This window comes from Amphibalanus amphitrite, unplaced genomic scaffold (genome assembly GCF_019059575.1).
Source record: "Amphibalanus amphitrite isolate SeventyFive unplaced genomic scaffold, NRLGWU_Aamphi_draft 000812F_arrow, whole genome shotgun sequence".
NCBI lineage: Eukaryota > Metazoa > Arthropoda > Thecostraca > Balanomorpha > Balanidae > Amphibalanus > Amphibalanus amphitrite.
Window position 1 is genome coordinate 39,461 of NW_024882306.1, and position 27,707 is coordinate 67,167.

The 27,707-nt window shown below is 48.7% G+C and overlaps 1 long non-coding RNA gene across 1 annotated transcript; it reads left to right on the forward strand.

The window, feature by feature from the left end:
- Positions 1-13,178: 13,178 nt before the first annotated feature.
- Positions 13,179-14,865, forward strand: LOC122366511. Its single transcript, XR_006253900.1, has 3 exons — positions 13,179-13,636; positions 14,125-14,282; positions 14,804-14,865. It is a non-coding gene; the product is annotated as an uncharacterized LOC122366511 (long non-coding RNA).
- The last annotated feature ends 12,842 nt before the right edge of the window (positions 14,866-27,707 follow it).

The following is a 27,707-nucleotide window of genomic DNA, read 5'->3' on the forward strand; positions in this document are numbered from 1 at the left end:
AAGCGGTTCATGAGTTATTCAAGAAAAACGGAGGGGGGGTCGGATCCGACCCCCCCCCCCAGGCGGTCGCGGGTTAACTCAACGATCTAGTTTTATAGACTGCGGAAGATCAAGAAGCTAATATATTATCCGCTTCCAGAAAATATGCTTTGCTTGCAAGTCACCGCAATGACAGTCAGCATCTAAAAAAGTTTCAACAATGCCTACATCGCAACGAGAAAATAAGTAAACAACTATAATTCGTTTGATGACATCTGGCTAGCCCCAATGATCACTTCTGTATGAAGCTATTGAGTGGAGCTCCGTGAGCTCATGAAAATATTTCATGATTCACGGTTAAAATAATTGATCAATGCCTATTGTTATGCTGCCTTTTGCAGCGTTTTCGAACGATCTGATTTGAAATTGTACTGTCCCGTATAGTCTGGAAAATATGTTCGTTCCAAAGAAGTGCAAAATTTATTAGTTCTTGAACTGCAGCTTCCTGGTCTGCAATGTAGCGGTCCGCCGCCACCTAACGAGACAGCTGGCGCGGCCGCGGCGCCGCCAGTTCAGCCGCCGTCGCTCCGACCATGCTGTTTATGTTTTAGGTGACGTGAGGAGGCGGCGGCCAGCGAAAACTGGATACCGTTGGCTGCGGTCTGAGGCGCCGCCGCAGCATTTATCACTGGGAAGTGCTGCAAACCTGAGTAGGTATTGTTCTTGGCTCAGAGTCGCGGCCACTGCAGTGGCGGATTAGCAGCCGAGTAGGTAGTCAGAGTCAAACGCGCGTCAGTGCCAGACTGGAATACAGCATACCGCCATCAATCGGAGACCTTCGGCGCCGAGAACGGAGGGTAGTATGTATGTCTCTGTCAGCGGGGCTGTGTCTCCAGGAGGTGTCTACATGGTGTGATCCACCCCACTTGTTAGGCTGCGCTCGAAGATGGGTCTTTTGAATACAGGTGCGCTGCAGCTTTGGAAATATAATAAACCATTCAAATAGGCGAAAAGCTCACATTTTAAATAGGTGTGATGTTTAAATCAACATTGGCCAGCCGCAAAGTGACCGTATCTATGAGTCATGTTGTTTTGACATTGGCTGACACGAGGCGAGGTCTCTGGAACCGTGATGTCATGACCACTCGACATGACTCACGACTCCGGGATGTAATCCAGTAGTCATGTCTCTAGTCCTGCAGAGCAGTCATCCATCCCGTTCAGACGCGTCCGTATTTCTCCGTTCGTTAGCTGCCGCCTGCCGTCCGATCTTGTAGCACACCCCGTCAATAACTTCGACGGTGTCACGGCTTCCTGTCCGGGACAATGCCAGGCAATAGGCATGTCGTTCGTTTGCAGGTAGACAGTGGCCCAGCACATCCGTGGCGCACCTCTGCTACTGCGCCGTGATTGGTCTCCCCTGCGCTCTTGCTCGGCGCTTAAACGCCGCCTGATCGGGGCGAGATGTTCCATCAGCAGCCCGCGCGGCAGACTGGGTGAACAAGCAATGGCCTGTCTCAACTATTCATCAGATTCATCAGAGACAAAAGTTGGCAACCTTTTTGCCATTTTTTGCTATCGACGAAAACCTGAGATTTTAAGCCACAATCATAAAGCGAGTAAACAACATGTAGCAACCCAGTTGCACTTTGTGGGCGCTGCTGGGCACTATCTCATACATCAGCTGCTTGTCTTCCGTCTGAGGGCGACTTTTGAAGGAACGACCACGTGGATGTTGAGAGAGCTACCTCATTCGCCAGCAAGCTGGAAATAGGCGCTCATAACACGCTAGTGGAAACAAATGAGGCCTGGTGCGCCGTGGCGCCCGGGCGGAAGGCGGGCGGGCCGTGTGCCCCCCCCCCCAGTTCACGGAGGAGCGGGGGGGGGGGGGGCGGAAGACGGTAAAGTGGGTTGAGGCGGAGCCGCCACACCGGAAGGAGGCGGCGTCAAACGGCCAACTCTTCCGCTGCAGTGGAGATGGCAGCCATGGCAGCGGTGTTAGATGAATCAGTGAGGCGACGCATGTTTTGCAATAGGTACACGCACGCGATGCACACACGCATGCACGCCAATGCGTATCTAAAATGTTTTAAGATCAAATTTAACATTCACTATCGCTCTATTTATATTATCTGAAAGACATCTTCGAATGTGGCCCATACATAAAACGACTTTTATTCCGAGTCAGTGCTAAGTTTCCATCAACTCCCGGCACCGAGGCGTCAAATTTGCCAGCACGGGTCGTTTCACGTTCAAAGCCAAGTGAGACCGTCAATGTGCCAGCGACCAAATCAAAGTCGGTTCTCCGAACGCTATTCATGACGTCATTCACTCTGGCAGGTCAATGGCTCGCGCGGCCATATTTCTGGACCATAGCGGCAGACTGGGCAGCTGGCACATTGGACTAAATTCGACCTGAAATCACTACATCAAAGCGCTGTAATCAAATTATGTCCAGCGCACGATAATTGACTGCAAAGGAGGGAAATGTTCCGAGAATATATACCATGAACTCGAGGACAACGAGATACATGATGGATGTTTCTGGGTAGCCCTTTGGTGTTAATTTTCGCCGTGGATGGCTAAAGCAGGCAGCCCGGCCGGTGCCGGCCATTGTGAGTTTATGAACAGGCCCACGCCAGCGTGGTGATTTACGGAGTGGTCCGCCAACGGTGGCCGCCCTTCGTCATCGAAACAGACAAAAGGCCCAGAAATAAGACGGCCGTATCTCATGATATTCAGTATTTAGCCTATGCTAGTTCAGTTTTGCATCATTATTGCCCCCCCCCCCCCCCAAAACCATTCCCAAGATATGTTAAAACCAAACTGTTTATGCAATGTTCCGACTTCCGCTACCCGCCGTTCATCCGTCCGTAGCCTTCGTGTAGTATGCTATCGGTGGGTTAGATGCTGGTTACTTGCTGCACTTTAAATTGCTGCAATTTATGTCATTATGCTGACACAAACCAAGGGACTTTGAGATGTAAGATCTCACATTTTTTCACACATGGGAGAAAAGTTCTGCAAACCTGTCTCTTGAATTCAGATGACCCAGTCAATGTCAATTCAGTACGGAAATTAATTTAAGCGAGTAGATAAAACAATAATTTCAACCTTTTATTCTTCATGCCGTTTACTGTGATAAATGCATCATTTTGAGATTGTCCGAAATTGATCCTCAATGCTTCCGGGTCGAAACACACTGAATGAATGAATGAATGTTCTTTGGACATTGGACCAATCGTTTCATTGCATGGAGGAGGTGAGGACAGTGTAGAATACCCTCTGGACTGAACCTTGTCCTGCCCATCCATCACTCCCAAAAGTACATATGTGCTGTTTTGACCGGGACAACAAACATGACCTCTTGGGGTCGGCGGTCCGGCCACCGGCCACACCCAGACGGTTCCAATGGGTTTCCATGCTGACCCAGCTGAACCAGGGGGTGGGGATTACACGGGCACACGGTACGAACTAGGCTGGTTGAACACTTTTCAAGTGAGCTTGAAGGACCTGAATTGCACTAGGCTCTGCAATATCTGCAGTTCGGTATATGAAGATTCAATCTTTTTCTAACCCGCCATATGAGGAAAATGATAGGTATTTGTTCCATATAAAGAAAGAGCGAAATAAGTTATTTACAAGAGTGAAATAAGTTCCTTGCCGTTACGGTGCGACCCCGGCGTTCATAAAAAGAATATAAGCAAATAGATAACATAAAAATATAGCTTCTCAGCATCGGTTCCTTCAAATTAAAACACAAAATACTAGCCAAAGAACAGTAAACGTTCTCGGCGAATGACACGATCGTATGTTTTTTTTTCATTGGCGTTTAACCCTCGCCGGCACAGGCCATTTTGCGTCCTTTGACGGCACAAGGGGGGGGGGGGTTGGTACGACCCCCCCCCCTCGCGTTTGGCCCCTGATCGAGCAAGAGCTTCGGGGAAAAAACGAGCTTGTTCCCCGTCACGAGAGAAAGCCGATGATACCCAATTTTAAGGTCCTAGGTCATCGGGTGACCTTCCAGGTCAGGTCAATGACCCGAAAACCGGGGAAATCGGGACCTGTTAGAAAGTCGTAAAGTGTGGCTGCCATGTGGTTTTCCGGGGTGGTGATCACGAATATCGTGTTAGTTTTGATCAGAGATGATGTCTTTAAGCATTTAGACCAGGTCGGGTCAGGTCAGGTCAGGTCAACCGGTAGGGGTTGTGACGGGTATTCGTAATACGTGTCAACCGCCTCTGACAGCTTCGTAACACGTTACGAAGGCACACAAACTACTTATTCAAATGGCTGCTAAATTCGAATTCAGCTCCAAAAACTAGCCTAGAAACATGTAAAACTCGAAAAAGTGAACCGAGGTCACCCGAGGTCACCAAAGGTCAATGACCTAACCTGACCTTCAGGTGACCTTGATACCCACCCTAATGCATGGGAGCAACATCAAATCACATGTTTGAACGTTTGAAACCACGAAAAGCTAGCAAACGCGCGGCTAATGCGAGCCGACATACGCCGAATCGCGATTCCAGCCAAACATGGTCTCGGAAAAGAGGTCACAGGTCAAAGGTCATTTGGGTCAGGGTCATGAAATTTTCAGGGTAGGTGTAAAATTGATCAATGCGAGAGTACTGAAAGATTCGTCGCGATCGGCCGCTTTTTACGCGAGTTATTTGCGAAAAAACTTAGGGTTAAACCCGTGCCGGCGAAGATTAAGCTTTTAATTTGAAGATGAAGGCTTATTCCGTCATCTTGTTTGATTTCACCTCGGCAATAATGCATCAAAATGTTGCTTATCAATTCCTTTCATATTTTCCACAGCCAGCTGCATGAAGGTCTGAACGGCTGCCGGAAGGCAGAACGGACCATGACAGACCAAGGAGGACCTCGTCGTGCCCAAATTTGGCACCTTGTCTTTTTTAGAACTTTGTAATGTCATCAGATAAAGGAACTCTAAAAAGTGATAGATCTTATGTGAAATAATTCATTTCTCTACAGCGAGTGCCATGACTTCAACGCATCACAACCCGGACAAGACCAAACAGACATCCACATTCCACTTTCAGCAGCTACCCAGCCAGTGCAGTGCAGCATGCGATGCGGTGCCGGCGACACTCCGGCTAACCCTCACCTGGTGCGCGGTCCGTTCACTGCTGGCCGTCGGCCCTCCTGCGGAGTACCCTCCACCGGTCAAAGAGCGGAACCATCCAGACGCCGCCCCCAGACACAGCACCGTGGTGGCCAGCAGCAGCAGCACGCACACACCCAGACCGAGCTTTGTCGAGGTGGACAGCACGATGGCCATGCTAGAGTCGGTGCTCCGAGGCCCGGAAGTCAGGTGCGCAAGAGACTGGTAAATCAGTCACACCGGTATTCGCGGATAAGTGTGCGTAGAGGTTCAGTCACAGGAGATCCAGTCGCACCCGCAGATCAGTCTCAGCGGTTCTTCATCCGCACCAGCAGCCGGGATCAGTCACTACGGCGAATCAGTCACACCAACGATCGAGATCACTCGCACCGGCAGCCGAGATCACTCAGTCAACCGACGGGAGCGGCCAGTGAAGCCATTGCGAGCTGATCATTCAAACTGACTGACTTCCCCAGTGTTATAGTTGAGCAGTCCGCGGTACCAGCGCAATGCCAGACACATGTCCAACTGTTATGTTCTCTGGCTCTGGCGTCATTCACTAGCGAGTGCCGGCGACAGTTTTCACACATAACAGAGGCCACCCGCAGAGTTTATAACGTCGCTGGGGAGTGGTGGTCCAGCTGAAGTCCCCTTCTCTCAATGATTTACATCAAATCCTGTAGCTATCTTCGACGGAAATCCAAATTGGATTCCCCTCAGTCAATTGCCTTCTGCAAGATGGCGACAATGTCAGTTTGACAGGGTCATCGAAATGTCTGCTGATCATGTCAGCTGATCACAATAACTCGTGAGGAAGAGCTCGGCCACTAATGGACTCCAGGCTGGACATTTACAAAGACCGATTCAAAATCAAAACTGATCTCTGATTAGTGATTATTTTCGTTCGCTGTCTAGATGCTCTCCTCTCCTCACTTGCTGCAGAGGTCGAAACCTGGAAACGATTGCAGCGCACAGTTGGTTGTCGAAGTCTTATCTTGATCTCAAGCTGAGGGGTCTCTGACGGTCTGAGCATATGCGACAGTCCCAATATGATCGGGCACGATCAGAGATCAGGCTACTAGATAGACAGTGAAGAAAGGAATCGGATAATATTCAATATTCATGAAACGTTCTTGGCAAACATGGTATATGTTCAGACGCCAACATAAATAACAAGGAAGCATAAACTGATGCATGGACACTAGTAATTTAAGACGCATAAATATCTATACAAAATGAGATCATTGGACATATTGGTGCCTTGTATGTTACATTTGCTAACTAAGGGAACACAGTTTGATGATCCGATGTGTTATGTAATGAAAGCCAGCTCGAAAACGATGATCAATTACTGCTTTAATTAAAAATGTTTATTGACCCAAAGGACAACATGACACGATGAGGAGTGATATGAACGGAGAAGGAACGAATAGGAGCGGAGAAGGAGGAATCCGTTCTTGGGTGAAACTTACAAACAACCCTTGTTGTGGCGCCTCGATGCCGACTTACAGTTGGTTCAAAGCTTGACGGCGGCGCTGATTTCTTCAGTGGCGATAAGAGCACGACTGTCACAAAATGGCTGCTCCGGAAATAAGCGATGTCGACTCTCCAACGCTCCTGATATATCTATAATCTCGTGAGGTATCACTGGACGGATGACGCTGAGCCGAGATGCAATGGAAGACCTGTCACCGCGAACCACTCACTCGGAACACTCGTAGTCAGCTTGATTAGCACAGTCTAATGACCACACTCGCGAAGGCCGGCGTCCGTCTGGGCCCACTGGAAGACAAACAGCGCCCGTTCGACGTCCGAGACACGGCGTCCGAGCCTCCTCACAGTTCACACAGGCGCCAAGGACGTGAGATTCCACAGCGGCCGAGTCCAGCGGACATGCACCTCTCGCGGCGGACCTGGTAGCTGGAGCGGCCGGCGGCGGACGGTGTGTCGGTGTCGACAGCGCGCGCTCGGCGGCCGCGTCGCGTCGCGTCGATGCCGATGGACCGTCGCGCACCCCGCCGGTCGGTCGCGCACCCCGCCGGTCGGAGCGCTCTGCGCCGGCCGTCTGACCGGCCGCGGCGTCCTCGCCCCGAGCCGCGGCACGGATCAATTACACGGATCATAGGAGCCCCGTGTGCCGGCGGCGCTCTGGCTGTTTTTGTACCGACAGTAGGTCATCCTGGAGCTGTTCACGGGGTCACATGACGCCGCGCCGCGGGCGGTGGCGGCGGGGGCGACCGACGGACGGCTCGGCCGACACTAATTGGACTGGTAGGCGCACCGAATGACATGGGGAGGGGAGGGGGAGGGGGAGCTGCAGCGAGCCGCTCGAGTATCGACAGCAGCGCTGCCGGGAGATCGAGCGCTTTATTCCTGACTTATGTAAGCACCGGGGTTAGCCATTCACCTTCCATTTTCTTGTTGAATAGATTAGTTTTGAATTTACGTTGACATATTCTAATATACGAAAATGTCGTTGAAGGTTTCTACGTATGAGCAACGACATTTCGGCTTACACCTAGGAATCTTTGGAGACCAAAAAACTATAAATCTAGAGAACGGTAGTTGTGGTAGCTGTATTGCGGTAAAGTATATTTTGGATAGATTGGCAAGGGGTTCCATACGTTGTGTTACAAAACACACCAGTTCAGTGCTGGTGAACGTCATAAGCGGAACCTTTTAATCGGGCAATTTATCACTCAGACATTACGAGGCCGTCGCTGCGGTACGGAGCCTGTGGAATGTTTGCAGAACCGATGGACGGTAGGTACGGAGTGAAGGCTCAAGTGACCTAAGGGACACGAGCTCCCGGATCTTCCAGCAACTCAACCCAAAAGCAAATACGAGTTGGAATGTTTGCATTTGCCGCTGCGGGCAATATGTTCGGTGCCACACAGGCAACGATATACCTTCATGGTGGAGACTTTCAATAACTTTGAGGACCCAGCAGTGAGTCGTAAAAGCAAGATCAATATTTCATGAGAGCACAGAATGCTATGTGCACTTTGTGCACTGTGCCGGTCAAAAAACAACAACCAATTACGAACAACTTTCCCACAAGCCGAAGCGGACCTGGAGGACCTGGCCATGGTGTAGCATAAGAAGGGTTTATTCCTTTTATACTGGCGGTAGAAGTAACGCTAAAAATAAGCATAATTAAACTAAAAATACCCAGCTTCCTCCCTCGATTTTGAGACCACCGCTGTACTGAAGCTTCTTAGTAAGTAATGCCAACAAAGAAACGAGAGTTTAGAAAAAGTATAAAAAGATTAGGACAGTCACGCATCTTTCTTAAGCACTCAGCGTCAGCCAAACCTTCAATCACTTTGATAAGACCTGTGACACCAGTGAACACCAGAGCCGTTTAGGCCGGCCAACGAAGCCGAGGCAACATAGATAAAACCTCCCAAACGCTGGGTGCTAACCAATAACCACGATGGCCAGTGCCGTCAGTTCCTGAGCGGACTGTCGCCCCCTGCCGGAGTGAAGTTCCGTTACCAAATATACCAGTCAGTCACACTGTTTACTCTCAGCAGAGCAAACGGAGCACCCGAGAAAACGTCCTCCCTTGACCCTAGAGTCGATTCCGCAGTTATCGCATCCCTGCAGTGGTCCATATTTTAAACTCGAAAACGTCAGTGCTCAAAACGACAGCACGTCAAATGATTAGAGCTGAGATCCAAGTCGAGGTTCGAAGGTTTCAAGGTGTTCCCAGTTCGCCCTGCTACAGCAGGGCTGCAGTCTGCAGTACACTGCAGTCTGCTGTATGCGGTCAACTGATCCATCCGGAAACAGCAAAGCTGAACCCTTTTTGTGTAGTCTAGGGCACATTTGAATTACATTTCGAAATAGGCCTGGGGTTATAGGATTAATTATATTCTGAGTCATAGATAACATAAAATATAAATCATTCATGTTATGTTAGCATGTTATCTATGTCTGAGTTTTAATCGGGTGTTCCTAGTGTGTAGTAATTTACCACGTTCATAGAACACCCGTTGTTTGATGTCACCACAATGCTGAAGCAGTGAATCATTGAGCTAAATACCGGACGACCGACTGAGCTGCTGCAGAGGCCACCACAGCGGCACATGATGTGGAGGACCGGCGCGTTATCCGCAAACAAGTCCCGAGAGTGACTAAGTGACTACGCCTTACACCCGCAGCTTATCATCCGCAGCCTGCGCCGGCGACGAGTCATTTCCTGGCCCAGCTTTAGAGCGCGCCCGCTTCCGCCTTAATTCCGCAGTCCGCAGTTCATTAGGATAGGACATTCATAAAATCCTCCAGAAGTTACCGAGGAAATTGGATTTCTTTGACCTTCGGATGCTTTCCCCGGTCTGGGTCACAAGTTGTCGGCGATCACTGCTGCTAATTAGGTGGGAAGCGTTTCAGAACATCGGTTTGACTTTGATAGACGATCGAGAAGAGTAAATGTCGCTGAGATGTGATCTATTTAAAGTCGCATGCCAAGATTGAATTGCACTAAAATAGATGCTTCCGAAATGATTGAGAACTTCATGCTGACACTGAAAGAACCATTCTCTTAGCGACATCACAAGGCATCCCAATTTCAGCTAAAAATAGATTCCCCTAATATCCCACCTTCATTTCACAGGAGATGTGCAATGATAATAATTGAATACATCTGTGCTCCTAATTGCACAATGGCTCGCGCCGGCCGCGGAGCCGTGGCCGCGCTGTCTCGGTACTCGGCCGGCATTAGCACTGCAATTCCTGCCCCAATCCCACCTCCGATAACGGTGTCAGGGGCGGCCCAGTGACCGATCGTGCGCCGAGGGGCCGGCGCCGCTCCCGCGGCTATGATTGCCGAGCATCGCCTCCCCTCCACTAAGAGGGAGCAGCGAGTGCATTTGGAAATGGCCAAAATGTCTGTCTAGTAATTGTCAAGAAAAAAGAAGCATACAATGCATGTTTACATACATACATGTCGTCCTCCATTGCACCGAAGTAGCTCGGCGCGTGCGTGCGCGCGGTGCGAGGATCCCGGGGTCCCCTTTCGCGCCGGATACGGCATTGCCAGAGGTCCGATGTGGTATTACCCGGTCGCAGGTGCCGCTAATGGGCCTCGTTTGGACGCCGTCAATACGGGATTGCGGCGATACCGACCGGCCACAAGGATGGAATGGCGCGGCTGGTGACCGACAGGTCAGGTCGGCCCGGTCGGCGCGAAAAAAAACAGAAAAAAAGAAAAAAAATGAAAGGCTATAAAAAAGAAGAAAAAGAGGAAAAAAAAGAAAAAAAAGAAATAAAAAGATAAAAAGAAAAAAAATGAAAAAAAGAGAGAAAAAAAGCAGCACAAACAATCAACAGCAGCAGCAAGCAGCAGCCGAGCCGGCCTGGGGGGCGGTGGCAGCACCAACTCCAACCTCGAGACCTGCCGCCCGCCTCCCGGGCCGGCAGAAACGCTTCAACAAAAGAGGAGCCACGGGCCGGCCGGGGGGCGGGGGCGGCACCATCACCTCGAGACCTGCCGCTCGCCTCCCGGGCCGGCAGAAAAGCACAAAAGGGAGACGGGTCGGCCTGGGGGCGGGAGTGGCACCAACTCAAACTTCGAGACTGCCGCTCGCCCCCCGGGCCGCCCCCCCCCCACCACGCATCAATAAAAAAAGGAGCCACGGGCCGGCCGGGGGGCGGGGGCGGCACCGTCTCCGACCTCGAGACCTGCCGCCCGCCTCCCGGGCCGGCAGAACAGCACAAGGGGGGGGGACGGGTCGGCCTGGGGGCGGAGGTGACACCAACTCCAACTTCGAGACCTGCCGCTCGCCTCCCGGGCCGCCCCCCCCCCGCCACCACGCATCAACAAAAGAGGAGCCGCGGGCCGGCCTGGGGGGCGGGAGTATCATCATCTACAATTTCGAGATCTGCTGCTCGCCTCCCGGGCCGGCAGAAAAGCGCAAAGGGGGGCGGGTCGGCCTGGGGGCGGGAGTGGCACCAACTCCAACTTCGAAACCTGCCGCTCGCCTCCCGGGCCGCCCCCCCTCCCACCACGCATCAACAAAAAGGAGCCACGGGCCGGCCGGGGGGGGGGGGGGGGCGGGGGCGGCGCCGTCTCCAACCTCGAGACCTGCCGCTCGCCTCCCGGGCCGGCAGAAAAGCACAAAAGGGGGGCGGGTCGGCCTGGGGGCGGAAGTGGCGCCAACTCCAACTTCGAGACCTGCCGCTCGCCTCCCGGGCCGCCCCCGCCCCCCCCCCCACCACCACGCATCAACAAAAGAGGAGCCGCGGGCCGGCCTGGGGGCGGGAGCGGCATCGTCTCCAACTTCGAGACCTGCTGCTCGCCTCCCGGGCCGGCAGAAACGCATAAAGAAGGAACCACGGGGCGGCCTGGGGGGCGGGGGCGGCAACGTCTCCAACCTCGAGATCTGCCGCTCGCCTCCCGGGCTGCCCCCCCCCCCACGCATCAACAAAGGAGGAGCACGGGCTGGCCTGGGGACGGGGGCGGCGCAACCTCCAACTTCGAGACGTGCCGCTCGCTTCCCGGGCCGCCCCCCCCACGCATCAACAAAGGAGACAAAAAAAAAAGAAAAAAAAAAGTGTAATAAAAAAAAATAAAATAAAATAAAATAAAATAAAAAGGGATTAAAAAAAAGATGAAAAAAAATAAAAAAATAATAAAAAAATATATATCATTGAAAAAAAAAATAATAATAATAATAATAAATATCCATATTATCACTGAAATGTCAAATCTCTGAATGTTCCTTGTATGTGTGTGACTGTTTATTGTGTGTGAAAATATGTGTCGAAGATATCAAAAGAGGCAAAAGAGGAAAAAAAAGCCCACAAAAAAATCAAAATAATGCCCACAAAAAAGCAATAATAAAAATAATAATAATAATAAAAATATAATAATAAAAGAAAAAAAAGAGATAAAAAAACAAATTTCAGAGTCCTTTCAGAGGCGTAATTCTTTTTTCCACCCAAAGGAAGGCGCTATACGGAGAATATCCCATTGCGTCATTGAAAAGTGACTTACACCTCTCACCGGCCAGCTGGCTGCGTGGTGTAGTGGTGAGCACACTCGCCTCGTGATCTAATAACTAGGGTTCGATCCCTGCCGCCGGCCGAACTTTTTGGCGCTAGGTTTGTAGGTTGTAGGTTTGTAGGTTGTAGGTCTGTAGGTTAGGTCAGGTGAGGTTAGGTTATGTTTGTTTTTGTTTGGTTTGTTTACCAAGAAGCAAGAAGCATCTTCGGGTATAGCGCCTTCCTTTGGTTGGAAAAAAGAAACACGCCTTTCAGAGACCACAGCTGAAAGGACTCCCAGACTAATCTGCGCATCCGGAGCGATGCCGTTGCGGCTTAGCAGAAGGCCAGCGAGACCTATCTGGCCGACCTCTCCGAGGACACCGACCTCTGCGCTTCCACGCCAAGCGTGTTACCGTGACGCCAAAGGACATGCAGCTGGCATGTCGCTAATCGCAGGAGGCCTGCCTCCTAACGCAGTCCAACCCAGAAGGACAGCACGGCCGAAATCGCCCCTGGCGGCAGGCCGAAAACACAAAGCAAAAAGAGTTAGGGGGCAATAGCCGTTTTCACGACGGGCAATCTGACGAATGCACTAAGTTGACCAAATCTGCACCAAATCTCTTTCATAACAAATGTTTTCATATCATGAATTTATTTCAGCGGGTTTATCGTAAATAATGTCTGATAATTTGAAGATTAAGGCATATAAGCATCTGCGCAACCCAAACTGATAACTTGCGCCTAACTTGACCAAATTTGCACATAATCTACACTAAATAGTTGTGTACAAGATGGCCATCGTGAAAATGGCTATAATATGTGGCAAACAGACCGGCTAGCGCGAAAGCGTGAATAGATGCGTTCATATGTGAGCCTTTGAAGTTCTCATTTCCAACAAGTCATAACAAAAATAGAATTATAAAACAGCTCTCTCAGTAAGTTATGCAGGTTAAAGGTATTATCAGGGTTTTTTCCGAAATTTCGGAGTTACTCAGTGAAACGTGTAGAAGAAGGTGGCTGAGGCCCCGATCCGAAGTCATTCGTCTCAAAATTGCCTAATTTCCAAATGGTGGACCTCCAAAGTTGATCCGTCTGCCAGCCAGTACCTGGAGGAGGCAGTACCAAGTACTCGGATACATTTCCCTATAAGTCCATAGGCTTAACACTAGCTAGAGACTTCTAGAGATATTTTGTATGCCAGATAAGGCCGTCGCATACCAGATAAGGCCGCAATGGCCGTTCAACGTTACGTGGGGAAATTGGAGAAATCTAAAGACTTTTTTCTCTCTGACGACTCCACTCCGCAACTGGCAAGCGTTGTTAGCATTGGCTCGTGTCGTCGTAAATAAGATTTGTTTGACGGATATTCCGTTAGTTGAGTGTGTTGTTGTAATTTCTGAGGCTGTATGAGTTGGACGGAATGGCGCCATCCCGCCAAGTGCGAAATCGGCGGTGTAGTGTGAAGGGTTGTGGAAAAACAAAGGCTGATTGTCCCGATCTCAGCTTGAACTTCTTCCATGTTCCGAAAAACCGTGTCAAGTAAGTCCAATTTGAAATGCTGGAGATTGCGGGGCAGTCACTAAGTGAAAAACAGTTGCATATTTTACGAAATTGTATAAATATATGTTTTTATGTCATACATGCACAAATGTAATGATCAAATGTTTGAAGTGTTTGAAGTGTTTGAACACACAAATGTTTGAAGTGTTACCTACTCATACATCAAACAGTAAGGCGTACGAGTAAATTGTGTGGATGAAGTCTGAGTGGTCCGAGGGAAAAAAACAATCGAACTTGACCTAAGTCCTAATATTACCTAATAACCTACTAAACTACAGCCTCCCACGAACCTACAACCTACATGCTTACAAGTTACAACCTACAACCTACAACTCGGAGTTCATCTACACATATAACTAAAGTACTCAATGTACTATCTGTGGTTACTTGTTATCTGTTACTTGTACTGGAATGGCAAGCCTTGCAATTTTCCCAGACCTTTGATCACAAAGTCATGCTGTTTTTAGGAGACTTGCTTGGGTGGCTGTCCTAGAAGATGGCTTGGCGGACAAGCAGGTTGACGAAGCACTTGTGTGTAGCTGCCACTTCAACCCTCAAGATCTTTTGCTTGGAGAACGGGCTAGAACGTCACCACATGCCGTACCGTCAATAGCAGTCGTGGAAGGTGGGTTTGACATTTCCTTTGTAATTGAACTGGTTTTTAGCACAACTTGTAAAAGTGGCACAAACATTGTTACATTGAACACTTGATGTGATGTAGAACCTGATAGCTGATGTTGAGTCTTGCAAATTGTATGAACAGCAGCTGGTGCATTGAGCCTGACAAGTGACGTTGACACCCTAGTAGTCTCGTGTTTGAGTGTGGTCACCTAAAAAACCTGTGTGTAACCAACCAAAAAGTTTTTAAATATAATTTTGGGATAATATTGATGTGGTGTGTTTTAGTCATATGGCTTGGATGGTGACTAACACTAATTAAGGAATGCTTCTTCACGACAATCTCCAGTCTCCTGAAGCACCATCATCTATATTTTCTTCCCAGGAATTCATCCCTGAATCACAATCATTACCTAGGCCAGATAACTTTGCTGGGCCACATGGTCAAAACAGTTGCAGCTACATGGTAGGTATATCAGCTGTACATGTATTTGACAGACTGAACATTCTTTCTGTACATCTGGACAGGTAAACTTGATAGGCGGCCGGCGCGCGCCCATCGACACCGGCGGCCGGCGCGCGACCATCCCATCGGCACCGGCGGCGGGCGCGCGCCCATCGGCACCGGCGGCCGGCGCGCGACCATCCCATCGGCACCGGCGGCGAGCGCGCGCCCATCCCATCGGCACCGGCGGCGGGCGCGCCATCGGGCACCGCCGGCGGGCGCGCGTCCATCGGCACCGGCGGCCAGCGCGCCCATCCCATCAGCACCGGCGGCGGGCGCGCGCCCATCGGCACCGGCGGCCGGCGCGCGCCCATCGGCACCGGCGGCCGGCGCGCGCCCATCGGCACCGGCGGCCGGCGCGCGACCATCCCATCGGCACCGGCGGCGAGCGCGCGCCCATCCCATCGGCACCGGCGGCGGGCGCGCGCACATCGGGCACCGTCGGCGGGCGCGCGTCCATCGGCACCGGCGGCCAGCGCGCCCATCCCATCAGCACCGGCGGCGGGCGCGCGCCCATCGGCACCGGCGGCCGGTGCGCGCCCATCCCATCGGCACCGGCGGCCGGCGCGCGCCCATCGGCACCGGCGGCCGGTGCGCGCCCATCCCATCGGCACCGGCGGCCGGCGCGCGCCCATCGGCACCGGCGGCCGGCGCGCGACCATCCCATCGGCACCGGCGGCGAGCGCGCGCCCATCCCATCGGCACCGGCGGCGGGCGCGCGCACATCGGGCACCGTCGGCGGCAGGGTTGTGCTTGACTCATGAGTCGAGTCAGAAATTTGACTCAACTCTGACTCAAATGAGTCAGATTTGAGTCGAGTCGCATAAAATGTTGAGCTGTTGAGTTGAGTCAGAGTTGAGTCGGACAAAAAGATTAAGGCGTTGAGTTGAGTCAGAGTTGAGTCAGCAAAATAGCTTTTGACATTGAGTTGAGTCAAACATTTAAAACACGAGTCAGCTGACTCAACTTTCCAGAAACAGTATATATATATATATATATATATATATATATATATATATATATATATATATATATATATATATATATATATATATATATATATATATATATATATATATATATATATATATATATATATATATATATATATATATATATTACCTATATATTTTTTACCTATATATTTATATATATATATATATAAGAATATATAACAATATATATAATATATAGGAATATTTACCTATATATTACCTATATATTTACCTGGCTTTGCTGCCAGATTTTTTTCACCTCCCCCCGCTCAACAACTTGAGTCAATTTTGAGTCAACTCACTTGACTCAACAAAAAATTTGAGTCAAGTTTGAGTCGACTCATATTTTCATCGAGCCCCTTGAGTCATGAGTCGAGTCAAGGGAAAAATCAGTTCCTTGTTTGAGTCAGAGTTGAGTCAGGGCTTTTTGAAGTTGAATGATGAGTCGAGTCGGCACATTTTTTTGAGTCGAGCACAACCCTGGTCGGCGGGCGCGCGTCCATCGGCACCGGCGGCCAGCGCGCCCATCCCATCAGCACCGGCGGCGGGCGCGCGCCCTTCGGCGGCACCGGCGGCCGGCGCGCGCCCATCGCCGGTGCGCACGCGCGCGTCCATTGCAGAGAGAGGTGATGTGATTGACCCTGTGGCGACCCGTGATCGCTCGCGTACGTTCGCCGGCACGCCCATTGCAGAGAAGGGGTTCGCGCATGCCCATTGTAGAGGGGCGCGCCCCCTGCGGAGGAGGTACGCGCTACGCTGTAGACACTACTGCTTGTACCTGGTTGGGTAGCCCCTTTGCACATTGTTTGTTCATGGATGTAAATACAAGTTACATCACTGATGAGTGTAATGCTTACATTTTTGAACTAAGAAATGCCACAGGGCAGGTTACCTCGGCGAGTTTCTGATATCGACATACTGAACATAAGAGCAGAATAATTATCCATAGAGCGTTAAGGGTTTTAGCCACCGAATTCACCAGTCAGTAATTGCACATGGTGGCACCATGAGCATGAGTACCTCGCCTTGTTCGATCCTTTTCACAACTAGCAAGTAGAATGTGGGAAAAGGCAGGGAACTTCAAAGCATGCGCATATGTATATAGCTGATGATTCTCTGTTCAAGCACGATCTGGCACTCTGCAGCCTGTTCTGTTCCACATGAGTTGCCGGGACAGCATCACACATGAATTTCTGCATGCTTCAAACAGAAATGCCTTAATTTTCCTTAAAATATATTTATTTTTCACACAAAGACAACAAAAATGTACATGCAGGTGGGTACTGTGGCAAGAAATTACATACAAATGTATTTTGCCATGTAGGTACCCTCCTTTCACAGCACAATCATCAATCATAATTAAGAGCACCAAGACGTTCTTTGCGACTTGCGAGCCCAGCCGTGTCAGACCAGCTGATGCAGGGGCTCTGTCACAGGGGGCACAAGGCCCAGTGGTTATGTCACAGCACAATGTTGTACAACCTGCTATTCAAGAACACTTAAATCTTGAAAAACCTGTAGTTCTCGTCACCTCACTTTTCGCACTCTTGACAAATCACTTATCAGTCAGATCAAGACTGAAACTTGAAGAGGATAAGCTCTTTTGAGGGATGTACTTTCAGTTTCAATTCAATGACATGTCATAGATTACTCGAAATTACCATTTAAATTGTACTGTACCATGACGAATCTACCATTGAAAGAAAATTGTATCATGACCCTGCTATAAAAAACTGAAACAAGCTCCAATTGCATATGATAAATTAGGCGATGTTTATAAATCTTGCTGCCTTAGACAAGCAAATCTTCAATTTGTTTCAATTTCAGTCGAGTTCTTCACCAAAAATCCATCGTATATCGACAACCAATGCCTATCACCGAAATCTTGTAGAAATCCTCAATCCCGCAAAATTTCGCAAGGCCGCTCTTTGTTTACATTATAGTGATGGGCCAATCTGACCGCTCAAGTACTTGTTTTGCGGGAGTAAGTACATTTTTGTCGTTTTTCAAACGGCTATAACTTGCAAAGTATAGCATCAATAGGCATTTTATGTATATCGTTGGAATCGGCAGAGTCTGGAGACTTAACTGATAGGCAATACATTCCGATTCCTTTCAATTTTCAAACCCTGATAATCCCTTTAAACACTTCTTCCATAAGCAGTGTCGCAATCGTCACAGCCATGACCGGCGGCGGGGGTGGGTCGGCCAGTGCAGTCGACTGCGTCACGGATCCCACACAAACAATCAGTCATTGTGACCGTCTGTGTCCCGCCGTCGTTCACAGGAAGGGCGGCACCAGGGCCGGTGGGCGGGTCACAGGACGAAGGCCGCCACAGGACAAATGCCGACGGTCGGCTGGGCAGGCAGTCCAACTCCAGACCTTCTCTGAATGTCTGTGACGGATGAACAGGCATTTCTGTATATCTGCGGGGCGTGATTGGACGCCCCCTGTGTATCTGGTGCGGTGACCAGATCAGTTCCAATCACTACGTCATGTCGCAGCCATTCATAGAACGGATATGACAGCGCTCGGCGCGGCTGCTGGTAGCCCTTTGGCCGTTGATGTCAGTTCCGAAGTTCCAGTGACGATTGCAGAGCGCCACTTGCGCTGGACGTTTGAATGAAAGAGCTGTTAAATAAACAAGGGCGGACTGCCTTCTACTTTCACGTTGCACCGGAAACCAAACAGGAATTCAACAATATCTTTTGTTGTAGGTAGTTAGATCATTACGAAACAAAAGCGACACATGTTTTATCATAGATTTATCATAGATATGTAGTAGTCTATGGTTTTATCGATAGCTCATCAGTTTGAAGCGAATTCCCGAATTTCGGTAAAGCGTGACCTCAAAAAGCGCAAGTGCTAGCAGCAGACGCAGTCGTGGATAATGTATCTCCTCGCATAGAGATAACCTGCGTTAGCACATTTTTGAAACATTTATGGTAGTGCACTGACACGACGTCCATTAACCCGCGCCCTGCTGGGGGTCCTGGATTTCCACGCCCTGCTGGGGGGGTGTTTGAACACCCCCCCCCCCCCCCTTGTAACTCGGCTCCTGGGCCACGTAGCGATACGCGGAAGGCGGCGTTCGAAAGAGCGTCAAAAATAATGACGAAATCACTTCGGTCAATTTTTTGGTCAGGTCAAAGGTCAGGTCACCAGAGGTCATTGAAGGCAAAATTTCGCCGATTTCCAGGTCGAATGTCAAAAATTTCCAAGACGCCAACGCATAACTCGGGAACCAATAGAGCTACAGCGCCGCGGAAAAGCGCATTCGATAGCCCTATTAACGCCCTTTCTGAGTAATTCTCTCAGATTTGACCTAACGTCAACGGTTTTGCCTGCAGGGGGCAAAAACTGCAAAAATAGCCGATTTTTTTCGAAAACAGTTTTTCTGCAATAACTTTTGACCTAAGCCTTGTACGAGCTTACTTTTACCGGCATCGTGTTCCTCTCGTCAAGACGCATCGAATGAACTATAACTTGACCTTGAAAGGTCAACTTGAAAATTTGACCTCAGGTCAAGGTCATGACCTGACCGGAAAGGGTCATGTTGCATATCAGTCGATCCGTATCGTCGAGCTGAACACATCTAAGGCGTTTTCATCGCTCTAGCATGCCTCTATCAAAAGTTATTTGCGAAAAACTGCTAGATACCATTCGTGACCTAAGATGACCTCAGGGCATAAACAAGGGTCACGGACACCATTTTCAAGTTCAGTGTGTCTAAACCACTTGTAATTCGGTGTTTGGGAGTGTTTATAATGTCTTTCATCCAAAAGAGGCGCATTTCATTTTTCTCCCATTGACTTATAATGGGGAGGTCGCAAAATTGACCTGACCTTAGGTCATCGATATCAAAATTCTGAGATATACAATTTGTACATGCTATTGCTCTTAGCAATCGCTGAAAGTTTCAAAGCGATCGGTCACTCGGTGTAGCTATGACAGACATTGAAAATTTTTATGAGGTGAGGTCACTTCAAGTGACCTGGTGACCTGACCTTGAATGACCTTGGTCTGAAATTTTCACAACATGTGTAGAATTGATGTATGATAAGGTGTACCAAAAACGGCGGCGCTCCGCGCCGCCGTTTTTGAGATATTCGCGAAAAACCACAAGGGGGGGTGTTCAAACACCCCCCCCCCAGCAGGGCGCGGGTTAAAGTTAACTAAGCGTGGGGCGGGCAAACACAATGCATCACCAAAGGAAGGTGTACCGTGTAATGGCTCGTTACAATATCCGCAGAAAAACAAATGTATTTTTGTGTATAAGGCTATCTTTTTTATTACAAAGCGTTTATCATTCAGTACTCGGCGAAGGTGACACACTGCTGAAATATGATACACATCAGCAGCCATGAAGACATGCCGTATGCTTTTGTCACGAGTCTTCTTATCGTCAGGCCTTCATTGACGGCTGGTTAATTTCGAACAGCATCGTTAGTGCCTGCACTACTGTCCGTGTGCTGGCGCTCTGGTACCTTTTATTTATCCAGCAGTGCTGCACAGTCCATATGAGGCCTCCTGGATGGGAGGGCTGCCTGAGGCTCTCCAGAAGTTCTCCAGAATCGGTGAAGTTATTGGAGAGTGTCCCCCAAAGGTCAATCGGTAGTCTCGGTAGTAGATACCGTTGGAGTTGTCAAGTTCCAACCCCAAGGGCATCTGCACCAGCACCAGCAAAAAAATTGTGCCTAAAAGTACCGAAATCGGAGAGCGGAAATGATAGCTCTTTGAGGGCCGGCATAGTGTATAATCATTTTTGTTTGTCGCATGATTTTTTAAATAGAGAAGTATGTCGTTGTTTGTGTCTATTGGGTATTGGATTAGGCCCATTTTGTCCAATGAGAATATCTCAGTCGTAATAACTAATAACGGTTCAAGCTGATTTCCCACACCAAACGGTCACTTCACCGCACGTAAGCCCGCCCCGATGAAGCCGCTGTTCGGATGATGGCGACCGTCCGACCCAGAACAATGAGTTGGAGGTATTGATAAAAATGATAGCGGCTTTGCGGAGTGCACTTCCGAGGATAGATCAGAGGGTTCGGAAGAAAAAATGAAATATGAAAACCAATAAAACTCTCCTAGGTACATGTTTCACTTTGAATTATACAATGTATACAAAAACATCATGGGCCTTTTCATTGCTAGAAATGCCAGCCTTTTCACCGGTTCAAGGAGAATGGGAGACAGTGAGTGCTCCTTTCTCTCAGCTATTCAGAGTGATAAATCAATAAGCCCGGACGACAGGGACGACGTGCGCCGTGCACCTCCGCTGTTCTGCGACAAACTATCGGCACCCTCAGCGCCCTCTTCACTCGTGGTCGCTTTTGGTACTAACAGTTCGTCGCATCCCTGCGACGCGACAGCACCGCTGGTGGTCAGGCAAGGGAAGAGGATTGAGGAAGGAGGATGATCCCGAGGAAAAGAACAGACCTGGACCGCCAGCCTTGACGCTGCCAATGGGGCGCAGTTATGGACATAGAACACACAGCTAAATAGTCATCAAATGAAACGCAAAAAGCACCACGTAAAGCTTTCGTTACGGTTATCACAAGAGTCGTCAGCGGACTAGCTAAAAAAACAAAAACAAAAAAAAACTACCGCTTCAATCATCTAGCTTTTCGTGGTAACCCCTAGACTGTTGACTGAGAAAGACACACAGCAAAGCCATGCTATACGTCTGAACAGCCTTTAATCGATTCATATTTTGACAGAATGAATTATCATGACCATCACGTAATTCAGCAAAAGACCAAGCGGAACACCAGCTCGATTTCGGTGACCCCTCGTCGGGGACTGACCTCGAACTGTCCCCCAATGATGCCGCCCGCCTGGCCGATGAACAGGGTGGAGGCAGGGTCGAAGATCAGCTCGAGCGGCACCCGGGGCGCGTACGCGGACGAGTGCTTGCTGCAGTTCAGGTAGAGAGTGACCTCCGAGTCGGTCACCTGCAGCGCCAGCTTGGTCCACTCGTCCTGTGCGAGAGAGAAAGGGTGAGGGAATGAGGGGTGTCTGAGACAGAGAACACGCTGAGGTGGAAACGCGTGAAAACTTCGTCGTCACCGCTTTAAAAAACACATGTTAGGTTAAAAAGGACACCTCCATATGTTGGTTAACTCGCGCCCGGGTAGACCTCTCAGCCAACTTCGTCATAGTGGGGTGAGGGTGGGGTGGGGGCATTTGGCCACACCAGGTTATCTTGAAATGTAAGAAAGATAGAAAGACGTGGTAAAAGCACTAGATCACTCGCTACTACATACAAGATATTTCGTGATCATTTATATTACTTTTCGATCTGGCCATCACTGACACTGGATGTCTCAAAAGTAAAATTATCATGAATTCACGACTTAAACAACTTTCAAAAATCCGCGCATAGCTTGAGATTCAATAGAGCTGCAGCGCCGCGGAAAAGCGCACTTTCGATAGCTTTTTCAAAGTTTTTTTTCCCCAACAATGCTCTCAGATTTGACCGAAGTTTAGCTATTTAGCCTCTAGAGGGCAAAAACTCTCGAAATTTGACGTTTTTGCCGAAAACGTTTTTTCTGTAATGAAAAGGTCATACTGCATACCAATCTATTGGTATCGTTGAGATCGCATCCATGGTGTTTTCAGTGTTCTAGCATGTTTCGATCTAAAGCTACCGTTTCGTGACCTGACCTCATGGGACATAAAATACTGGTGCAATTTTCCGATTCAGTGTGTCAACATTTCAGAGTGTCAAATGTTTTAAATTTTCAATAACCGGATTAACAGTTAAAGAGCCCTTAATATGCACATCATGTGTGCCAAATTTCGGCTTTCTATCGTGATTTTTGACCCGGGAATGGCAAAATATAGCTCCAGTGCATGCAGTATAAGGTATGATGACGTCATATGTATTTTCGGAAGTTTAGACATCGGACAAGTGAGATTAGGAGTGATCTATGTATGGCAATCGGATCGGATGAAAAAACACTCTGAATTCATATGCCGCATACCCATGCAGCATAATGATAACCTTTCGTGACCTAACCTGACCTGACCTTGACCTTGAATTAATGCTTCTACAAATAAGGTCAGAATGAAGTAGGCCCACTGGCCACTACCATCAAAATAACCGCAAAAGGCTGTCCTTACAGAGGCATGGTAACTCTTGTCCATTGTTACCTAAAAGTGACCTTTTGGGACTTGATTTTGACCTTGACCCGAGCTTAGCATGACACTTATGTTCCCATGGTATCTTGACAAAGCACTTGAGGTCACTTTGACTGAGTTTCGGGCAAATGGCACTGACTCCGCCGTTCATAATTGCCTATAGTCATGTGGCTGCCCCAGAATTTCACCTTTGACCTGATCTTGATCCGAGAACTGACCTTAATCTTGAAATCTTAAGAATGCTTTGGGAAGATCTCGTGCAGAGCTTCCAGACCTTGTTTCGAGGGGCTCGATATGGCCATCGGCTCTTGAGATAACGGGGGATCCGGATCCGACCCCTTCCCCCAGACGGTCGTGTGTACGGAAACGGAAACGGCCCTAGCGATGCCAGGTCAAATAGGACGAGAAAATAAGTAAAGCTCCCGATATCAACTGTTTACTCTTTGCCATCCGGTCTGTCTGAAAGGGATCATTGAAAATAACCGAAATTTGTGCAGGAACATCAGCACAGACTGGCACTGGCTGGTAGGTATTCGAAGCAACTGCGTCACACTTTCAGAGGGCGGATAAGTTGGCACACCCGGCCTGCAGTGTTAATTGGCACATTATTTACTTTTTCACAGTTTTGAGGTCACCAGTGTGATATCATGGAAGCCACGCAGGGATATGTGATATCACATGTTCATCGGTATGCGGTATTTTCGTCCAACGACGCCAGACACGCTGTCCTTGGTGTCTCACTATTCGCAGTAAATATTTGGCTTCGGGTCACCTCAGGTGCGTGGGTAGATCGGTTGAGGGAGGGGGGGGGGGGGGGTCGGCTGTGAGGCGCTGGGACGTATGTGGGTCTCTGGTCACTGTAAGTGCGTGGGTGGATGGGCGGCGGGCGGCCGGTGCGTCATGTTCCGACTGGCACGAGGCCACACAGACGGCGGACGACTCAGACATGTTCAATTCACAGGTTTTTGACCCATGATTGTGACTTCCAAATTCCTTGAAAGTATTAAATATATTACATAAGTAAAAGGGTCATGATTATCGTGCGCTTAACCGACATAACATTGCATATTGCTGGATCGATTTCCGGACGTCTTTCACGTGGTTTATGATCCAATAAATGTGTCAAGACCACCCAGTTCCTGTGAGAACTGTTCCACCTGGGACTTTGCTTCCCTTCCGACAGGATATGGGCATGGGATGGAGGAGGGAAGTCGTAACTCAGCGCATATCAAACCCGGTTAGCTTGTATTTTTTAGCCATACAGAAAAAAGGAAAAGTAATTCCAATGTCGACACAATCATTGGAAGACATTACAAATATTGTGTGTGGTCGGGGGGGAGGGGGGGGGGCGGGGCATTAAAATATATCTGAAAGTAAATTGAGTCACATTTCCTTAACTTTGACGAAAATAGTTAACCCTCGCCCTGGCAGGGCATTTTTCATAACACGGCCTGGCAGGGGGGGGGGGGGGTCGATACGACCCCCCTGCGATTGGCTCCTATGGCACCTAGAAACACCATGAATTAGGTAGGTAGGTGGGCCCCTTAGAGTTCTCTCCCCTGTGCAAATTTGGTTGCTCTAGGTCAATATTTAGGGGGGTTTTGGGGGATATAAATGTATAATTTCGCTAAAAACAGGCCAAAAGTTTTTCGCTTATAACTTTTGGTCTAATTAAGATAGAGCAAAAATGAAAAAAGCACTAGTGAACTCAGCACGTCAAGGCGCGTCAAGTGATGTACTTTTTTGCTTGCTTAAGTGTACTTTAAGTTTTCCAAATTATTAAGTAAACTTTAATTAGTTAATTAAGTTCAAGTTAAACACATTGCATCATATTGCATATCATTCGATTTGACCGATCACCAGGAACACAATGACACCATTTTTTAAGCTCTAGAGTCATTATGTGCCAAGTTATTGGCAAAAACGTCATTTGACCTCAGTTGGCCTCATTTGACCTGGCCCATGGATAAGTACACCAAACAAAGAAGCACCAAGTGACCTGCTGTAAACTCCGCGCCCCGTAGGGGGGGGGGCGAAACGGCCCCTCCCTGTCCTTTTCCGTCGATATCTCCTAAACGGCTGGAGATATCGCCACCAAGCTTTCAGGACCGCTCCGAGCATCAATTTTACACATGGTGACCAAAAATTTTTCCAGAGGCTATGATAGGTTGGCCACAAATGACGTCAGAATGACGTCATGTTCTGTCATTTTCGACCGAAAAAAGACCTTCGCGAGAAGACCTGTCAGGCCTACAGCTTTGAAGATACAGAAAAATGATCAAAACGTAAAAGGTGTAGAATTGACAGGGCTACAAAACTGCTATCTTGGATTTTTGAGATTTTTGAGTTTTGACCACCAAAAATCAAAAAAACATTTTTTGGGATATATTAGCCAAAAAAATCCAAAAAGTTTATTGAGTTTCGAGAAAACCGGAATATTTGTGATAGTACCTACCATCTTCTATCTACATACCAAATTTCAGATCGATAGCTCCTTTTTGGCCAACTGCAAAGGTCATAAAAATGGGCGGGTGGCTACCCACGACGCTCCTGTTGTTACCAGGTGGCTACCTGGGGGTGGGGTTTTATGAAATCGATTGTGGGTGCTCAACTTGCCGGTGCTCAACCTAGGGCACCCCCAAATCTTGGTTTCTCATCGGATTTAGGCCACTTACTTTTCGTCACAGCCTCATTAGATGATTTTTTTTAACCAAAAATAAAAATAAAATAAAAATAGTAGGCCACCTGGAATAGGCACCAAAACTACTTTTCAAATCGTAAAATAGGCTCTAGACTATATTCGATATCGTCTCCAAAAACGAAACCAAAGTCATCTATAAGTTCGATACCTGACCTTCATCCGCTCGTCTTAGGCAATGAATCTAAAATGTTCTGAGTAGACCGGAACTGGCAGCACAGGGCCTCTCAGGCCCGAGGGGCACCGTGCATCTAATGAGGGGACCCTTGTGGCCCCTGGCTACGCCACTGGTTGCGGCCATGTAGGTATATAATGGTCACACCGTCCCTATTCCCAAGCATAGGCGGCGGCCGATCCCTGGTCTGCGCAATATAACCGCCATCGTTAGACATAACACGGCCAATGCGGCATTGCTCTCTTGTGGTAGGAAGCAACAAATTTAGACAATTAATGTGTTCAGGCAGCATCTTGTGTAAAAGGTATTTGTAGGCTTCTGATGACATTTTTTCTCTGGCATTTCTTCAAAATGTTTATTGTGGGCGCTCAAGAGCTTTTGTGGGTGCCCAGTTTGACTTTGTGGGTGCTTGGGCACCCACAAAGAGATATAAAGCCCCACCCCTGCCTGGGCCTTTGTGTTATTGAACAGCTACTGAAGAAAAACTTGGTTCGTAAAACGGCTATTTTATTAATTTTTGCCCTCCAGAGACTAAACCTTGACGTGGGGTAAAAAAATGTGGACACATTACGGATCGAGCGTTAAAAGGATTATCGAAGGCGCTTTCCTGCAGCGCTGTAGCTCTACTCCCGAGTTATGCACCGGATTTTCGAAGAATGTTAAAATAGGCAACATTTTACCTTTGTTAACCTCTCATGACCTGACCTTTGACCTGACCTAAAGATGACCCAAATGTTTCGTCTAGCTTTTTGACGTTCTTTCGAATGCTACTCAACCCTCGTCCGTATGCTCCGTATGCTTATGTATTGCTTTGCCAGCCGCGAACGTATGGCGGGGGGGGGGACGGAGTCCGTCGAACCCCGCCTTGCCGTTTGGCCCCTGATCGAGCGAGAGCCTAGAGCTTCGCAGAATAAACGAGCGTGTTGCCCGTGACAAGAGGAAGTTGTTGACATACCTAATTTTAAGGTCATATGTCATTGGTTAACATTCCGGGTCATTACAATGACCCAAAAGTCGGTAAAGTCGGGACCGGTTAGAACGTTGTAGAGTGAGAATGCTATGTATGGGTATGTTTTTCGGGGTGCTGATCACGAATATCATGCAATGTTAGTTTTGATCACCAATGATGTCTTCATCCATTCAGGCCAGGTCAAGTCAGGTCAACCAATAGGGGTCCTGCCAGACATTCGCAGTAGGTGTTAACGGCCTCTGATAGCTTCGTAACATGTTACGAAGGCACCGAAACGACTTCGTAAATGTTGACATGCTTGCTAAATTCGAAATCGGCACCAAAAACAAGTTAAGAAACAAGTAAAACTCGCAAAAAATGAACCGATTACCGAGGTCATCAAAAGTCAATGACCTGACCTTCGGGTGACCTTGATAGCTGACACCCACCATAAAGCATGATACCAGTATCATATCACATCTTTGAACGCTTCAAACCACCAAAGGACTGCAAACGCGCGGCTAATGCGAGCCGGCATACGCCAAATCGCAATTCCGGCCAAACATGGTCTCAACAAATAGGTCACAGGGTCATTTGGGTCAGGATCATGAAATTTACAGGGTAGGTGTGGAACTAATTAACCCAACGAAAGTGTCGTCACGATTGGCCACTTTTTACGAGAGTTATTTGCGAAAAACCGAGGGGTCCTCGGCTGGCGCCGAGCACCGGTCCGGCGCGGGCTAGAAAGTCCTTTTGTATATTTTCCGTCAGCAGCGTTTTGGAGGGGACATAGAATCTAAATCTGTTTTGGTTCCTGGACAGCGTTAATTTGTTTCAAGTTCGCAGTCATCGACCGTATAATGTTCAGATGCGGATGATCATTTGGGGACGGATCACTCAGGGGACGGCCGTCCCCGTCTGTTCCGATGACAGCCGTGTTGGACGGACGGTCATTCCGATGAC